We start from the raw sequence: 13525 nt of genomic DNA, 5'->3' as shown, positions 1-13525 counted from the left end.
ACCCTGACCAAGCGGGGTTCATCCCGGGCCGCTCCACTTCCTTAAATCTGAGACGTCTTTTCAATATTATGAGTAGAGTGAACCCTGGCGTACACGCGGTGGCCGCGACCCTAGACATGCAAAAAGCTTTTGATTCTGTCTCGTGGAGCTACCTTTGGCGGGTGCTCGATAAATGCAAATTTGGTCCCACCTTTGTATCCTGGGTCAAGCTACTTTACTCCAACCCCGTCGCTAGAGTTCGCACTGAGGACCGCTGCTCCCCCCTATTCCAAATAGCTAGGGGCACCAGACAAGGCTGCCCCTTCTCGCCCTTAATCTTCGCTGTGGCAATGGAGCCGTTTGCGGACATGCTTCGCCAGAACCATGCACATAGAGGTCTACGTACGGCCGGCTCCTCAGATATAGTCTCTCTATATGCCGATGATGCTCTTCTCTATATCCGCTCCCCCGAAACTAACCTTGCCCCAATACTTGCAGACATTACTCTCTTCGGGCGGATCTCCGGTCTCACAGTGAACTGCTCTAAATCAACCCTTTTTCCTCTCTCACCCAGCACGCTCCCCCCTCCCGATACCTTGGGATTCGCATGGGCCCAATCTAGATTCACTTACCTGGGCGTAGTGGTGTCACGGCATACTGAACGAGTCTTGGACGATAATTTTCAGTCATACCTCACGAACCTTATGATAAAAATACAGGCCTGGAACAAACTCCCGATCTCACTGGCAGGCAGGATAGGGGTACTGAAGATGGTGGTACTCCCCCAACTCCTGTACAGGTTTACTAATATTCCGCTGTGGCCAGGAGCTGAATTCTTTCAGACATTGACACGCTCTCTTAACTCCTTCCTCTGGCATTCCGGTGCGGTCCGCCTTAAGCTTAAGACCCTCTCTGCCCCAATGGAGGCGGGTGGCTTTGGGGCACCAGACTTCCTCAAGTACTGGCTGGCGGCTCAACTCCAGCATACTGCACACTGGTTCAACATATCAGACCCCCCACCCCATGTTAGACTGGAAAGGCTGTCAGTCAGCGACCGTGACATCCGATCTCTGGTGTTCATACCAACCCCGGCGATGCCAGACTCACTGGACCCAGCGACATGCACATCCTTGGCCTTGTCCAAAGCCTGGCAAATGTTGGGCATCACCCATCCCTTTCACGGTAACTTCCCAATTTGGAATTTCCTCCCCGGAGTCCCACGAGTTCCTCCCTCCGTGGTTCGCACATGGGCCGAGGCGGGTTATGAGCTGCTGCGCGATATATTCGAACAAGGTAATTTTATAGAATGGCCCGACCTCCCGGCCCCCCTTAGACTGAAACCCTCCGTCTGGCTTCAGTACTCATCCCTACGTAGAGTCCTCAAGCACAAGTACACAGGCTTCCCAACATTGCCTCCAGACGAGCCTGCAATCACCGAGCTTTCCTCACCTGAACCAATGAGGGGCAAAATCTCCAGATTGTACACCTTACTCCAAACCAGATCACCCCCCACATTCCCCAAACTACGGCGCTCCTGGGAGACAGATCTCGGCCTCGAGATAACCGATGAACGCTGGTCCCACATGTGTGCACGGATCCATGGTGTGTCCTTCAACTCCCGGTTCAAACTGATCCAATTTAAGGTGACCCACAGGTACCACTACACCCCGACCAGGCTACACCACATCTCTAGCGACTCCTCCCCCAGGTGCCCTAGATGCGGCTACGAGGAGGCCGATTACATCCACATGATCTGGGCATGTCCTCGACTCACCCAATTCTGGACCTCAGTGTGCTCCACTACATCGACCATCCTCGAATCTCCCATCCTTCCATCTCCAATGAAATGCCTATTTCATGATTTCCCTGAACTCCAACGCGACTCCAGGAAACTGGCCGGCCTTTGCATGCTACTAGCGGTGCGTACAATCCTACTCTGCTGGTTACGGCCTACCCCCCCCACCCACGCGCAGTGGCTCAAAGCAGCTACATGGGCCTCCGACACTGAAGAATCCTGGGCGGTCCAACAACCCGCCTGCTCCAGGCCTAGAGACATATGGCAGAAGTTCCGCTCGTTCATGTCCTCCACCAACACCGACTCAGATTCTGTATCCCCAGCTCCCTCTCCTAACTCAGCCTTAGGGGGCCCCTGAGCTGTCTTTCATTTACCTGTTATTTCGACCCTCGATGGACCCCCAGGTGCATATGTCGTTACCTTTTCCTTTATGTATCCCATTGATATGTATTGCATGTAACATGCCGATTACCCTGTTTTGCTTCCAAGGCTCTATTGTAATTCACCTGTTTCTGTGTTGCCAAGCTGAATGAATAAACAAAAGTTTAAAAAAAAAAAAAAATGTTCGATTATAAATGTTGAACAACAAAAGGCGATAGTGAGGACCCCTGAGGTACTCTGCACTCAACAGGCTCAGTCTCTTAGAGACAATCACCCATCTTCACCTGTTGAGTACGATCAGACAAGAAGGACACAAACCATCTCATGGCCTCCTTTGGAGGTATGTGCCACTGATGACAGCCTTGTAATGAGGATCTCAAAATCAACTGTATTGAATGTCGCCAACAGGTCCAGCATGACAAGCATGCTGACAGTACCTTCGTCGGCAGCCCCCAGCAGATCATCCCTGACCGATAACACGGCAGTCTCAGTGCCGTTGCCCAGTCTAAAGATCTAGGTTCTATCCTAAGGACTGTATCCTACCCAATCCATTAGATATTTAACCGTGTTCTTCCAGAATTTGGAATCTTTGATCTTCTCGGCCTCATTTTCATCCTGTGGACCCACAGCTGGGGGTTTTGGTAATCCTATATCTCCACAGCGAAGGGAATGCCTAGCAGGCTTGAGGGGAGAGACATGGAACATTGGATGGACCTATTAATGCCCTGGTAGGGATAGTTTCATGGCCACAGGTTTGGTGATCTTCATCTTGAATAGACCAATGTATCTGGGTTTTAACTTCCAATGGCACACTGGCAAAGAGATATGGGTGGTGGCTAACAATACCATATTGTTGATTTTATAATGGGGGCTTCTCGTCTTTTCTTTTCAGCATATTTTTGTATTTGTTCTTGCACATGTTTAAGTTGGCTTGCAGCTTTCCAAAAGACTTGCTGTAGTTTGTTGATGTGTTCCTGTGCAGCAGGAACAAGAGAACCTCTGACAAATGTCAGGTGGAAGGGCGATAACCATACAAGAGATGGAATGGTGTGTTCATCAAGGATGCATGTTAAGAGTCATTATAGACCTATTCGGCTATGGGAAGTAGGGTAATACAGTCCTTGTTGCAATCCATAGCATAACAGCAAACATATTGGCCTACAACCTGATTCACTCTCTCTCCGTTTGGCCATCACTTTGAGGATGGTAAGCCGAAGAGAAACAGATCTATTCCTATAAGTCTTTATTAAAAACGGGATATAAACTGAGAACCCATATCCGTAACAATGGATTTAGGAAGCCCATGCAACCGAAAACATTTTGAATAAAGCGACCCGCTATGAAGTCTGCTGGGGATATCTTAGGAAGGGCAATAACATGGGCTATCTTGTGAAATAATCTACCACCGTAAACTCGTGGTTTGCCCTTGTACAAGCTGAAGATCTGTGATAAAGTCCAGCGAACAACAGGTCCATGGGCCCTGGGATATGGGAAGCGGTTGAAGCAATTCCATAGTCTTTTGGTGATTGATCTTGGATCTGAAACAGACCCCACACCTTTGCATATATAATCCTGGAGGTCTTTGGCCCAGTCTTTCCACCCGGCATATCTCTCTATTTTCTTTTGGGTTTTCAAAATTCCAGAGTGACCGGAGCCTACTTTGTCAAGACACTTCAAGAACCAGGACTGTATACATCTGTCAGGTAACTATAGTCTGGAGTCATGAAGCAAAAGTCCCTTTAGTTCATGATGAATAGGGTTTTCGTCAAGGAACCTTTTTTTCATATGAGAGTTGTAGGCAAGGCGCAGTATTTTTTCATATCCCTCCAAATTGGAATGAAGGGTGGATATGACCTGGGAAGGAGCTACAAATGGGATCCCTTCTATGTGATCCGCAGGAGCTGGGTCTCTGCATGATAGAGCATCAGCTTTGGTGTTTTAGTCGCTTGGAGTACAGGTTACTTTAAAGTTAAATGGAGAAAAAAAATGTATCCATCAGTTTTGCCTCTGATTTACTGAATGGCTCGTGCATCAGAATTCCAGATTACGATGGTCTATGATGGCAAGGATGGGGTGTTTTGCCCTTCTAACTGATGTCGCCAGGTGATGAAGCCAATAGTTCAGTTTGAGATAGTACCGCACCGATTGCATAATCTGATGCAGTGTCGACAATGTAGGGAAGTTCTGGATCAGGAATTTGAGACCAGGGCTATGGCGAACTTTAGTTTTAAACAGTCAAAAGTGTCTTGTGTTTGGTGACTCCATACAAAAGGCATGCCATGTATGGGAGACAGGTCAAATGAGTTACTATATTGGAATACTGTGGTATAAAATTGATGGTAAAAATTTGCAAAACCAAAGAACCGCTGCAATTCCGGTAGTTGGAATTGGCCATTCCAGTATTGTGTAGGTTTTAATCTTGCATCCATCTGGATCTTGTTGGGACAAAAGATATATTCTAGGTATGCCACTCTTTCTTGGTGAAACACACATTTTGAAGCTTTGGCATAATGGTTCTGTTTATGGAGTCTAGACAAGATTTATATGTGCTGGACATGTTCTTCTTTGGTTGTGGAATACTCCAAAATGTCATCCAGATACATAATAATGTAGACATTGATGATGTCCCGAAAGACATCATAAAAAAAAAAATTGTAAAGCTGCAGGACCATTGCATAAGCTGAACAGCGTTACTACGTACTCGTGATTCCCGTAACGGATGCAGAAGGCCGTTTCCCCATTAGTCTCCTGCAGCAATCCTTACAAGATTATATGGCCCCTTCAAATCCATTTTAGTACATATCGTGCTATGAAAGGCTTGATACAACATAACAGAGAATTAGAGGCAGTGGATACTGTGGGATATCATTGAGTTGCCTGTAGTCTTTGCATGGTTTTAGCTCGGTTTCATCTTTCTTAGATGAAAAGAATATAGGTGCTCCCGCTGAAGCGTCGAGTGACGTATGAAACCTTTTTCAAGATTGTTCTCTATATATTGCTTGAGAAAAACCATTCTCTTTCTCGGTCAGAGCATAGGTCCTTCCCTAGTGTATCTAGGCCACTGGTAGCAATTTGATTTGGCAAACGTATTGCCTGTGTGGGGGAAGGCGATAAGCCTCCACTGGATAAAAAACATCTGCATAATCCTGATAGTCTGGGGGAATATCAGGCAGCCGTATTATAGCTACACATGATCGTTCCGGCTCTGTGATCATTGTATCAACCATAGGGATCTGATATGACTGGGGGCATCTTTTCCCTGCAAAGGTACGTTTTCTGTGGGTCAGTTGATTAGCGGATTGTGGATTTTGAGCCACGGAATCCCTAGGATCACTTGATAATGAGGGGCAGCATTGGCATCGAATTGGATTACTTCTTGATGTCTCCTAGAACAGGTCATATGCAATGCAATGGTCTGATGGGTAATGGGTCCTGAAGTAAAGTTGGATCCATCTACTGATATGATGATATGATGGGTTCTTCTAGTTTCTTTATGAATAGAGGAATCTTGGATCTTTGGGCAAAAGAGGCATCAATAAAATTCCCTGCTGCCACTTTATATCAAGTATAGCCATCCATCCATTCTTGGCAAGCCCCCTGGAGGGTGTCTAGTATAATCAAGTGTCTCTGATATTCCACATGCTTGGTTAACTGGAGTAAGGTAGGGTAAACTACGTTGGTACTCAACGATTTCTCCCTCATAAGAGACAAGTTTCCTAGTTTTCCAATTTAGGGACGAGTTTCTTTGGGCAGGTTCGTACAGAATGTCCTTGACTACCACAATACAAACCTAGGTTCCCTTTTCATTTCCTTTCCCTTTATTCTGATGTTTCCGAGTTGCATGGGTTTGTGGTCTTTAGGAAGAGATTGGGTGATATCACACTTTACTGGTTAAGGCATTCTTCTCCATTCCAAATGTCTTCGTTCACCCTTACAATCCTGCCACCTTTGGTCCAGTTGTACTACGATGATGATACATTCCTGGACAGTGACTGGTGGAGTCACAACCTGACTAAGGGCATCTTTAAGATTGTCTTGTAACCCTCATTTAAGATAGTTTATTGGACATCTTCAGGCTAAGTGGTTTGGCAAGCTAGATTCCTAAATAATGCGATGTAAGAAAGGAGATCCTTGTTTCCTTGTCGTAAATCCATGAATTCGTTCCGGAGTGATTGGGTAGCATACTGGTGACTGAACATGGCCTGGAAGGCCTCAAAGAAGTCATTGTATCTTCTCAGGATAGGATCATCTGTGTCTATGTAAGGGATGACCCAAGACAGGGCCATTTTATCGAGATTAAGCAGGAAAAAGGACTTTGGCCTGGTCTGAAGCATTCATCCCTGGCCAATTGAGGAAGTGTATCTTGCAATGTGTAACAAAGGCCTTGAATTCTTTAGGGTCACCTCCATATTTAATGGCCATAGGCAGCGTTGGAATATTTTGGGCCAATGCCTGGCGGGGGTAAACTAGCTGACTTCAATAGTGGACGCAACGAGGTCACAGATTTCTGTCCTCTAGGTTGTATGTTTGATCCACCTTCTCCTGTCCCCCAAGAATTACTGGTAGCAGGACTTTTGCCCCAAGAATTACTGGTAGCAGGGTTTGTAACACATGATGGATTGGAATAACACAGCATGTTCTTCTGTTTATAGCTTGAATATAGACTCAGATTTCTTTGAAAAGTCTCTCCATGGTTCAGGAAGAAAAAAATAAAAGTCAGCACATGGGTGTACACAAGGTCTGTTCAAATGAGGTGTTGAAAGGGTAGGAGCAGGTCATAGGTGCACTCATCCTTGATAGTACTCGGGCAAATATCCTTTGTTTGTGATATTGGTGGCGGAGGGAAGCATTGTGGCAGGAAAAGAAAAAACACACACATTAAATACCTATATTTTCCGAGGGTCTGGATGGTGTCAGCAGACCCAGTGTGGTAGTGCTTGAAGAAGGAAACACGAGTCGCTGTTCCAGGTGGCACAAAGCTTGTGGTAGTACTCACAAGCCATTGTTCAGGGCGTAACAATGTTTTGGTCAGAAAATGTTCCGAACCGCTGTACTCTTAGTAAGAACCAAAGACGCTGTTGCGGTTGTGGCAGCCCTCGGGGCAGGGATTCCGCTATGCTCCTTTGCAAGTCTGGGGAGTGAGGTACAAAGTCCTCCATAGGCATCCAATGTGTCTTTTTAAAAAAAACATATGGGTACTGCCGCAGGGTCTTTAAATAAGGTGAAAGGAAGGTTCCGTTCACATCTTGGGGAAGGAATTTGAAATCAAAGCTGCCATTACTGAATGCTGCTGGTTTCAATACGGGCCATAGTGTTTGGTCCAATGGGGCTGCCGAAGCCTTCCTCGCAGTAAATGAGGGATTGGGGCTTTCAGCCTAGTGTCAGGAATAGCATTCCTGACAGCAACAGGATTTGAAGAGGATATGGGGTTGCAGTGGGAACCAGTGCAGTTCAATGAGGGTTGGGGCGATGTGGTTGAATTTGCAGAGTGCTTTAATGAGTCTTGCTGCAGCATGCAGGACACATTTCAGGGGTGCAAGGGTAGTCATTGGAAGGCCTTCGCAAAAGGTCATTGCCACCATCCATGTGGGAGAGGACCAAGGCTTGGACAGTGAATCTAAAGTTGTTTTCTGGGATCAAGGGCCTGATTTTCCACAGGAGAGAAAGTTGGTACTAAGCCGTTTGCGCCTTCCCTGCTTTGTGTGGTTTGAACGTGAGGTGTCGGTCGATGTTGAACCCAATAGATTTGGAACAGCTGGGTGTGAATCCCTCGAGGTTCATAGCAGAATGCCAGGGTTGGATGTCAGTGTGTTCGGTGTTGTTGGTCAGCAGTAGGAATTCAGTATTGGAGGGTTTGAGCTTCAGGTAAGCACTGGACATCCAGGACTGGATGAATGAGAGGCATGCATTGAGCCTGTGGAAGTCTTCGATGGAGGATATCTTGAGGTAGATCGGCATTTCATTTGTGTATTGATGAACCTGGATGTTCTATTGAGAGAAGAGGGTTCCAAGCTTCCAAGTGGTTCCATGTATAGATTGAAGATAACAGGGGACAGGATGGATCTATGAGACTCCACAGGTGATGGGTAGAGTTGGTGATCTGGAAGAATCCATTTGTATGAACTGTTGGCGGTTTGCAAGATAAGATTTGAACCATCTGAGGATGATCTCGCTGATCCCCATGCAGCAATGTAAATTGTTGGTGAGTGTCTGGTGGTCTACTGTGTCAAATGCTGCTGAGAGGGCAAGGAGAACTAGGAGGCAAGGATGGACATCATCAAGGATTTATGGGCATCATAGTCTCCTTGATGGTAGGCGCTTCTGTGCTGCATCTGGGTATGAAGCCAGATTGGTACGACTGAAGACGGTTATTGGCTTTGATGTGTTGGAGGAGTTGTGTGGCTACTGCTTTCTCAAGAATCTTACCTAGAATGGGAAGATGGGTAATGGAGTCGTAGTTGCCGAGAGGATCACGGTCCAGTGTTGGTTTGTGAAGAAGCAGGAGGATTTGTCCAGTCTTGAGGATCGAGGGGAAGGTGCCTTGAGTTAGGGAGCTGTTGATGATTTTCAGGTAAGGGAGGAGTGCTTCAGTGAAATAGCTCTTAAGTAAGAAGGCAGGTGTGAGAACCCTGAGGTATAAGCCATGAAGTGGAGAGAGAGAGAAAGACCTGGGGAACTTGGGCAGAGATCAGCAGTGCACCCTGGAAGTCAGGAGGCAGTCATGGTGGGACCCGGAGTGGGGACAGGATGCCGTCTGGCATCCCCAAACCAAGCCAAAGGAAGCCTCCTGTAAAAAGTGGGACCAAACAGAGCTGCAGCGAGGTCAGAGCAAAGAGGACGCTCTGTCCGGCCTCAAAGAGGCATTAAAGTTGCCTGTGCCAGTGGAGCTCTAGTCCACACACCACCGGGGCTCGCGGAACCAGAATCAGCAGCCAGAGCGAAGTTGAAAAGCAGTGAGGGCCGCTGGAGGAAGACGCCCATGACCGGCGAGTGCTGGGGAAGTAACTCAGAGGCCAGGGCACCCTGAGCGGGCTGGGAAAGTAGTAAACAGCACCAAGGGAATAAATGCTTCGGTTACAGATTCTGCTGTGAAGTTAGATTAATGAAAGAAAGGCAAGTGGTGCGAGGCATAGCAAATCTTCCAATATTGGATAACAAACTGAAATAAAGCAGCAAATCTGCCAATATTGAATAACGAACTGAAAGAAAACAGCAAGCCTGCTAATACTGAACCACGCACTGAAAGAACACAGTAAACAAAAATTAATTAAGTTCTCCGAGTGCAGAGTTGAAGTCAAGTCTGAGAAACTAAGTTTGTTAAATATTGAACTGATAAAGAGAACTAAGGGTTCCTGGTTGCGTGACCTGTATTGGGTTGCCCGTGTGGTCCGTCAATTGCACCAAGACCACAGAAGGCCTACGTGCTAACAAGGAAATCTATTATTGTGTCAAAAGGAAAACTACTACTGGTGCATTTAAAGCTTGGGGAAGGGAACCCTGAGCTGGGAAGAACTACGACCTTCAAGATACTTCCTTTTGGTGATAACTGTTATATTGAACTTGGGGAAGGGAACCCCAACACTTGCTGCAATTAAACTGTATTGAAGGGAAGGGAATCTTAAAAGGTGTGGAACTGTTTTACCTTAAATCACAGAGAAGGTAACTTGAACACTGTGGTGAGCTTATTGATACTTGGGGAGGAGGAGCTGAAGAATAGGCCTAAGCTGGAAATCGCTCAGAACATTTTTGGAACACTGTTTAGTTTATGGTCGACATCCCTACACATTGTTAGAGCACTTTAATATTTTGAGCAACTCCTTTGTTTGCTCATAACCATATAGTTCATATATGTCATCTTCTCAAGGCAAAGTAGTACAGCCTTATATGGTTTAATCATGCTATTAACTAGGGCTACACATGAGGGTTGCAGCTCAGGAATGTGGTGGGCCTCCCAGTCTCAAGGTTTGAAGTTTGGTTATCTAATCTATCGTATAAGGCTGGAGCACCAGCTCAGTATGGTCCAACTAGATCAACAAGATATACAGGACTCAAGAGGCTTCAGCATAGGATTGTCTGTAGCAATAAATATATATATCAACCACATGTTTAAGCTACTAGTGGTGGCACCAATAGGTTTATTCATTTTGTACAGGGTTGCACATTTCCTGTTGGGTAGCTATAATCAGCCCACATCCAACACTGTTCTTTCCTATGAAGCAGATCTCAAATATACACGCAGACAATTTGATCTCCGGACAACCTATATGGAATTAAAAGGTCAGGGGCAATGTGCTCGCCTTGGAAGCAAGCCGACACAGAGTACTATAGGTTCAATCCCCGGGTCCGTGCTTAGAAACCTCTGGGTATTAAGCGTATTATAAATAACCTATCATATAATATCAAGTAAGAGTCACTGCAGACACAGAAGGGAACGTGCGGTGGGATAGCAGGCATCGGACTGATGAATCCAAATGAAAGCCTGAAATGTTGCCAAGTGATCATCACCCATTAATCCCTTAGGTATACAGTGGCTGAGATGCCCTGTATGCAGCAACTGCACCTCCTGGCCAAAAGATTAACACGGGTAAGAATCCTGCGGAATGCCAAAGTGAAGGTCACCGTAATTTACCTTGTTGTGATGTTAGATGTGATGCCATGACTAACACTTGTTAACCAAGAGGAAGATCCTTCTAGAAAAGGTGCATAGGATCGAAGCCTAGACAAAGCGAGATTCTTACAAGCAAGAAGGAAATTGTGAATTTCAACTTCATACAAGAACCAGCAGCATCAGCATCATATCCAGAAAGTATGCCCTCTCTGACCTTTTGTTGAGGGCACTGATGCTAGTGGACCAACAATGAGTGACATGGTTCAACTTTTTGGAACTCATCCTGCTTCTGTAACCACCAGTTTGCTGTCACACAAGATAAGTCCCCAATTGCCAGCTAACACATTGGTAATCAATAACTGTGTTGATACTGACGTTCAACACCAGATTCCTTTCGCCCCCTTCAAACAGCCATCATTACCCGATGGTGCCATATTTCTAGAAATGTGTTCCCACTATTCTGGCATAAACCCATTGCCATTACTACCCATTGGGAGGCAGTGAAAACTGCCCAAGGAGATGGGACAGTGGGAAATGGATGCCATCACATTCTGCATTACTGACTGCTTTCTGAGAGTAGCTTTAACTTCCAGAGGTGCTCCAGAAGTACGGAAGCTAGGCAGGAGAGGAGCGTCTGTTTACAGAGACTGTGCTCCAGAGGAGCAACTACTAACAGGAGCCAGGCATTAGTGACACAGGGAATTTCAAAGACTGAACGCTTCCAGAGATACTTTTAATAGAGAGGAAAGCTTGATTGGCACGCAGTCCAAACAAACAGCGGTTTGCAGACTTGGCCAACACAATCAACACTACTGTGCCCACATTTCTAAAACTGCTCCCTGCTTCAGTCGAACCATCGCAGAGAATAGTCCTGAACTGAACATCACTTGGAGGGCCAACTCTTGATTCTCATTTTGAGGAAGAAAGTTGATGGACCTCTTGTTGTTCTCCTCCAAAGTATTGAGCCAGTCCAATGTTTTCATTAAAAAGTTCAGGTTGAGCAAAAATTTCAAAGACAGAGGAGGATGGACTATTAAAACTTTGAAATATTGATTGCTGTGTTAGGTAATGCAGTCATTTCCTGATCCTGAAGTTAACTCTGAGTGGCTATGAGAAGGACTTCATTTAGGGAATGAAAGCTATAGCATCATGAGAAGGGACAGCAGGTTTAAAAGGCGTGGATGTCACCACATCGGGATCAGATCTGGAACCTCTGCTTACAGGGAGCAGTTGGCAAGGGTATGCACCAATCACTTCCTTTTCAGAGAACCAGCTGAGCTCCCAAAAGGTCTGATGTACTACCACAATGTCACATGACCTATACTCCAGACCATTGCAATGAGCTCAGAAGCAGGTTAGTCTCTTCCCATTCCTTCCCAAGTCAGCCTTTCTCAGTTATGTGCTCTTTCCTTTGCTTGCAGCAGCAAAGTCCACCTAGATAGGATGAAAGATGGGAGGTTTGAAAGAAGGCACACAGTGAGTAACTTTGCACTCATTGACCCTTTCACACCTGCAAGCATGAGGTATTGCAAGTGGCAGAATGATGTCAAGCATCAACTTTAAGTAAACAAAGCATCAGCTGTGGAACTGAGATGTAATAACTAGTGGTTGTAGAAAGTGTGAAGAGTGGACACATTTTCCAGTCTGCAGATAATTGTCAATGGAACGCTACGAGTCCCACTTTAGTTCGGACTTTGAGAGTGTACATTAATTTTGTATGCGACCCCTTGAAAAGAGTTGCTCTATCCAAATGCAACACTCCCCAACCAAACAAGCTACATAGCCTTTGGTTACTTCCTTCACCAATAAAGGTCCTCAATGGATTGTCCCGGCAAAACGAAGGGTCTTCTGAACATCCGAGTTGTGATAAGTTCTATTAGCTTTTTAAGTAAGGTGTGCAAAAACAAAAAAAGGTGGGTAGAAAAAGGTTCAGGTTTAAATGAAAGGTCACACTTTTTGTAAAAACAAAACAGTTCTGAGAATCACATCACTGAAAAATAGTAGATGGCCCTCAGCCAGGAGATCCTGCAGCTCACTTATCCTTCGAGCTGAAGCCAAGCTCGGACTGGTCTATAGGGCAATGCCTGAACCAAAAGCGCAACATGCTAGTGTGGGTCCGTTTTTTGGTCAAAGTGGGCCACTGTGATGCTGGAAATGCATTGGCGGGACAGGGCCTCTGTATCCTTGTCCTTTACTGCTTTTTATCATGTGTTCTGTCGTGTTTTCCATGCAAGAGTTCCTATGGGACCCCTGGTGGTGCAGCTCTCTCTTTTGGTTTGGTGTGCAGACCCATGGGATACCCTTATGGCACCCATGGGTGGGGGTACAACCCTGTGCCCATAGTGTATGTTTTGGGCACCTGTGGGTGGCCCATAGAGCAGGGTACAGGCTGGTGGCAGCTCTGTGCTGAATTGACTGGTGCCCTGAGCGTCCTCATTTTGGGATGCCCAGGCCCTGTCATTGGAGTCGGTAGATTCCTGATGGAGACAAGATGGCCCCCGTGGCCTCTTGCCTTCCATCGCCTGATACCTTGATCTTCCCAAAGTCACGGGAAGCCCTGACTCTGTCCCTTCCCCCTGACTGGCTGTTGGGTGGAAGTTCCATATATGGTAGTGTGGGGAAGTGCCGACCAGAATGGCTGGAGCCTTCCCAATGACCGTATGTTGTGTGTACACCTGTGGGTGGGACTTGGGTGAATGGAGTGTGTGACAAATCTACACTTCTTGTTGTGGATGTCTAGTTTCTGGTGTTTGACACAATGA

General features: G+C 46.2%; 1 protein-coding gene across 1 annotated transcript in view; it reads right to left on the bottom strand.

Moving 5' to 3' along the window:
• CFP (complement factor properdin) overlaps positions 1 to 13525 on the bottom strand; it is a 418911-nt gene that overhangs the window by 250217 nt on the left and 155169 nt on the right. The window lies entirely within an intron of this gene.

This window comes from Ambystoma mexicanum, chromosome 2q, assembly GCF_040938575.1.
Source record: "Ambystoma mexicanum isolate Mex_15411 chromosome 2q, UKY_AmexF1_1, whole genome shotgun sequence".
NCBI classification, from domain to species: Eukaryota; Metazoa; Chordata; class Amphibia; order Caudata; family Ambystomatidae; genus Ambystoma; species Ambystoma mexicanum.
The sequence above is the reverse complement of the archived record's forward strand: the minus strand, read 5'-3'. Positions and strand labels throughout refer to the sequence as shown.